The sequence below is a fragment of the Scyliorhinus torazame genome, chromosome 20, assembly GCF_047496885.1.
Source record: "Scyliorhinus torazame isolate Kashiwa2021f chromosome 20, sScyTor2.1, whole genome shotgun sequence".
Lineage (NCBI taxonomy): Eukaryota > Metazoa > Chordata > Chondrichthyes > Carcharhiniformes > Scyliorhinidae > Scyliorhinus > Scyliorhinus torazame.
Window position 1 is genome coordinate 20,025,998 of NC_092726.1, and position 5,434 is coordinate 20,031,431.

Sequence of the window (5,434 nt, forward strand, 5' to 3'; positions counted from 1 at the left end):
TTTCCATGTTCCTGTGGTTTATTCTTTAAAACTGCTCGTAAGTCAGACCATGGTTGCAGACATCTTTGGAACACCAGTCAACAGTGATAATTGCTATTAAATCTTCATCAGTATACTTTAGCAGCACTTCCAACTATCATTAATAAAATATTCATTTATGTGCAATAAAGAAAATAGAAATGGCAGAGAGTCAATAATGTAATATTGGAGTCCAGGTGGCATTCAGGAACAATAACTCGCTATTTTTAAACATGCAGCATAAAATGGAAAACTAACAGTCCACATAAATGTGCATCGATGTAGTTATATATCCGTGTTTCCCCCGGATCAGTAATTGTCTTATCCAGATTTGTGCTGCTTCCTGAAGAAAGGACAAGGGAGGAAATGGAGCTTTAGCATCAGTTTGAACCAATTTTGTAAAGAAGGAACATGTTTATATCATTCTTATTACATTCTGAGAAAGCATTTCACATTTAATTAATTACTTGTGAACATATAATGACTGTTATTTCGTCGACAAATGAGGCAGTCCATTTGCACAGTCAAATCCCCCAAACCAATGAGGCGAATAAACATACAAACATACCAATTAGGAGCAGGAGGAGGCCACTTGGCCCCTTAGCCTATTCCATCATTCAATAGGATCATGGCTAACTTCACACCCCTATTCCTGTCTATCCCTTATAACCTCTCACCCCCTTGTTACTCAAGAATCTATCCAGCTCTGCTTTAAAAATATTCAAAGTCTCTACTTCCACTGCCTTTTAAGGAAGAGTGTTCCAGGACTCACAACCCTCAGAGATAAAAAGTCTTAAATCAGCCACTTCTTATTTTTAAACAGTCACCCATAGTTATAGATTCTCTGACAATTCCACTCCACATCCCACCCCTCATCATCTTACAGGTTTTGATCCAGTTCCCTCTAACTCTTTTGAACTCTAGGACATACAATCCTAACCTCTTCATTCTTTCCTCATAAGTCAACCCATCCATTCCTGGTATTAGTCCAGTAAACCCTCTCTGAACTGCTTACATATTTCCTTAAGTAAGGAGACCAATACTGTACACAATACTCCAGTTGTGGACTCACCAATGCCCTTTACAGTTACATAGAAACATAGAACGATACAGCGCAGTACAGGCCCTTCGGCCCACGATGTTGCACCGACATGGGAAGTCAAAAAACAAAAGCCCTCTAACCTACACTATGCCATTATCATCCATATGCTTATCCAATAAACTTTTAAATGCCCTCAATGTTGGCGAGTTCACTACTATTGCAGGTAGGGCATTCCACGGCCTCACCACTCTTTGCGTAAAGAACCTACCTCTGACCTCTGTCCTATATCTATTACCCCTCAGTTTAAGGCTATGTCCCCTCGTGCTAGCCATTTCCATCCGCGGGAGAAGGCTCTCACTGTCCACCTCTGATCATTTTGTATGCCTCTATTAAGTCTCCTCTTAACCTTCTTCTCTCTAACGAAAACAAACTCAAGTCCATCAGCCTTTCCTCAGAAGATTTTCCCTCCATACCAGGCAACATCCTGGTAAATCTCCTCTGCACCCGTTCCAAAGCTTCCACGTCCTTCCTATAATGAGGTGACCAGAACTGTACGCAATACTCCAAATGCGGCCGTACCAGAGTTTTGTACAGCTGCAACGTGACCTCATGACTCCGGAACTCAATCCCTCTACCAATAAAGGCCAACACACCATAGGCCTTCTTCACAACCCTATCAACCTGGGTGGCAACTTTCAGGGATCTATGTACATGGACACCGAGATCCCTCTGCTCATCCACACTTCCAAGAATTATACCATTAGCCAAATATTCCGCATTCCTGTTATTCCTTCCAAAGTGAATCACCTCACACTTCTCTACATTAAACTCCATTTGCCACCTCTCAGCCCAGCTCTGCAGCTTATCTATGTCCCTCTGTAACCTGCAACATCCTTCCGCACTGTCGACAACTCCACCGACTTTAGTGTCGTCTGCAAATTTACTCACTCACCCTTCTGCGCCCTCCTCTAGGTCATTTATAAAAATGACAAACAGCAACGGCCCCAGAACAGATCCTTGTGGTACGCCACTTGTAACTGAACTTCATTCTGAACATTTCCCATCAACCACCACCCTCTGTCTTCTTTCAGCTAGCCAATTTCTGATCCACATCTCTAAATCACCCTCAATCCCCAGCCTCCGTATTTTCTGCAATAGCCTACCGTGGGAGGATTGAAGCATAACCTCCCAACTTTTGTTATACAATTCCCCTCACCATAAATTATAACATTCTATTAGCTTTCCAGGAGGACCTTGTCGGTGATTAAACACAAGTTTATTGCAGTCATAGTGAAGGCTATGATGTACCTGGCGTGGTTTCTTCTGAGGTGGGTTCCCTGCCCCTGAGGATGTACACATGTTCCCATACGGTCGTCTCTCGGATTCTGACCTTGTACGTGTTGATCTCTCCAATATGGCCTCAGGGACCCAATGGGTGTCCCCGAAATTACAAACATGCATGGTGTCTCCCGGTTTAAAGCCTCCCTTAGTCATCCGGTGGTTGTGGTATCCCTGTTGTGATATGAGGCATGGTCCGATAATGGAAAAGGAACCTTGCCAGCTTTGTATCAAGGGAGCCCTTATTATGTTTCCTCATTCCTTGTTTGAAAGTTTAAACCACCTACTCCACCAAGTTATTCAAGGAAAGGTGGCATGGAGTAGTCCAGATGTGTCTACCCAATTGGCACGTATAACTGTTTGGAACTCCACGAGTGAATGGGGCCCTGTTGTCCATGACCAGTACCTCCGGTATCCCATTGGTGCTAAATGATTGGCATAATTTTTCCATGGTGGTTCTGGAGGTGGTGGTGAGCATCGGGTGCACGTCCAGCCACTTGGACTGGGCGACTATGAGGACCAGAAACATGGACCCCACAAACAGGTTGTCCCATGGGGAGGTCGATTAGGGTGGGACTCGTGGGGGTTATTACACTTTCCCAATTGCTTGCTGTACCTGTGTACTTGCTATTTGTGAGTTCTGCAGTCAGTCACTCAGATCCCTCTATACCTCAGAGATTTGCAACATCTCACCATTTAGATAATAAGCTTCTTTTTTATTCTTCCTGCCGAAATGGACAATTTCACATTTACCAGATTTTTTGCTCATTCGGCAAACTTATCTATGTTCCTTTGTAGACTCCTTTTATGAACTTACAGGATGTGGGCATCATTGGTTCGGCCAGCATTTATTGCCCATCCCTAGTTGCCCTTCAGAAGGTGGTGGTGAGTTACCTTCTTGAACCACTGCAGTTGGTTCAAGAAGGCAACTCACATCCTCTTCACAATTTACTTTCCTACCTATCTTTGTGTCGTCAGCAAATTTAGCAACCATATCTTCAGTCCCTTCATCCAAATTATTGATATAAATTGGAAAATGTTGAGGTCTGGCACTGATCCCTGTGGCACGCCACTCATCACATCCTGCCAACCAGAAAAATACCCATTTACGCCAACTCTGTGTTTCCTGTTAGCTGGCCGATATTCAATCCATGCCAATATGTTACCCCCTAAACCACGGGCTTTTATTTTACGTGATAACATTTGATGTGGTACCAAATCGAATGCCTCTTGGAAATCCACGTACAGTACATCCATCAGGTAATTTATTTTTGGTGGTGCTCACTGAGAGTGAAATATTGGTGAGAACATTGGGGAACTCCCTGTTGTTCCAATAGAGCAATTGAATAGTTCATATTCAAAACAAACAGATGATGGGTGGGATTTTCTGCATGTCTTCCAGCAGCGGAGGCGGCCCGGTATCGGCCAGCGGTGGAATCTTCTGCTCCCGCCACTGTCAATGGGGTTTCCTGTTGTTTGCACTCCTCACTGCCGGGGAACTTGTAGCAGCGGATCCCGCTGGCAGGAACAGCTGGAGAATTCCGGCCACTGTCTCATTTTAATGTCTGTTCTGAAAGATATTCCATGTCTTGAAGGCGTGGAGTTTCCAGTTTCGACCACAATGTTAGGGGGAATTTGGAGGTTGGCAATAGAATCTCACACCAGCATATTGCTTACCTGTCATCTCAGGTGATGTTTACCAATACAAGGATAAATCCCTTAAAACTACCTTTGTTTTTCCAACATAATTTTAACCTGACGCAAACTCAGAAAAGTTGTAGATTTCTGTTATTACTCAATTGCCAAAAGAGCAAAAGGCCATTCTGTTCATCAGAACTCATTATTCAAATGAACTAACTCTTCTTTCTTGGCAACTGATTGTGTTATAATGACCACCTATACCCAATTGTACCACAACTGTATCTACACCCATGCAACCACCTGCACGTTTATCTCTCCCAGCAGTCAGAAATGTGAAGGAATTGGAAATGCTAAGAAGGCTATGGCTGCGACAGCTTCAACTCAATTTATAATATTAAAGGATTTTTAAAAATCCAATGAGCAAAATCTTTCTTTACGGAAAATGAGTTGGTAGGAAATGTAGTGTCCACTCCTACTGTGGGTACTCCAAAGCTAGCATGTACTCTTTGCAACATTACATTTGGAGGGAATTGATAACATTATGCATAAATTGAACTATAAATACAGAAGCAGTCGTATGATTATTTAAGAGCCGTTCAGGTGAATTATTCCATGTTGACAAAGCATCGATTTTGGAGGAAATGTGAGTTAGCCCTCAATGAAATTCCGAACACCAATGCATTGGAACATACAAGACTTGTTTTATGTAACTGCTCCCTCTGGTGGAGCACAAAAGGCCTAACGACAAAACCAAGAGAAAGACAGAAGCAGGTGTGCCTTAGTTGAATGATTAAAAATCCCCTGGTGTGCATTTTGTGCTGTCAGTGGAAGGAAATATGGATTTAAATGACAAAGACGCAAAACGTTAGCTCCATTCTCTCTCCACAGATGCTGTCAGACCTACTGAGATTGACTAGCACTTTGTTTTTGTTTCAGATTTCCGCACCTGCAGTAATTTGCTTTCATCTTTGGATTTAAAGAGTATTTAGGGAAAACCAGTCTGAAAGAATTTAAAAATTGCAGTTTACATGCAACAGTGGGTTTGCTGTAAGCTGCTAGAATTGCTAATAGATTTCTAGCGTCAGGCAGCTGCAGGGTTCCAGTGAAGCTCAACAAAAGTTCAATCACCTTCCGATTAGGCACTTTACACCCTCTGAACTGAGCAGTGACTTCAGCAATTCCAGACAATGAACTATGTTCCTAATTTAGATTTTTTTTTTGGCCATGTGCTGGTTTGAATCTGGTTTTTCATCTTTCTCCCTTTCAGACAAAGAACTGTTCATTATTCTGGCAGTGACACGGAGTCTGGACAAATACTTTGTCCCTTTACTGCAACCATTACCACTAACTTTGCCTCTTTTTCGTGACATCTTTCTCACTTAATCCCCCCTACCC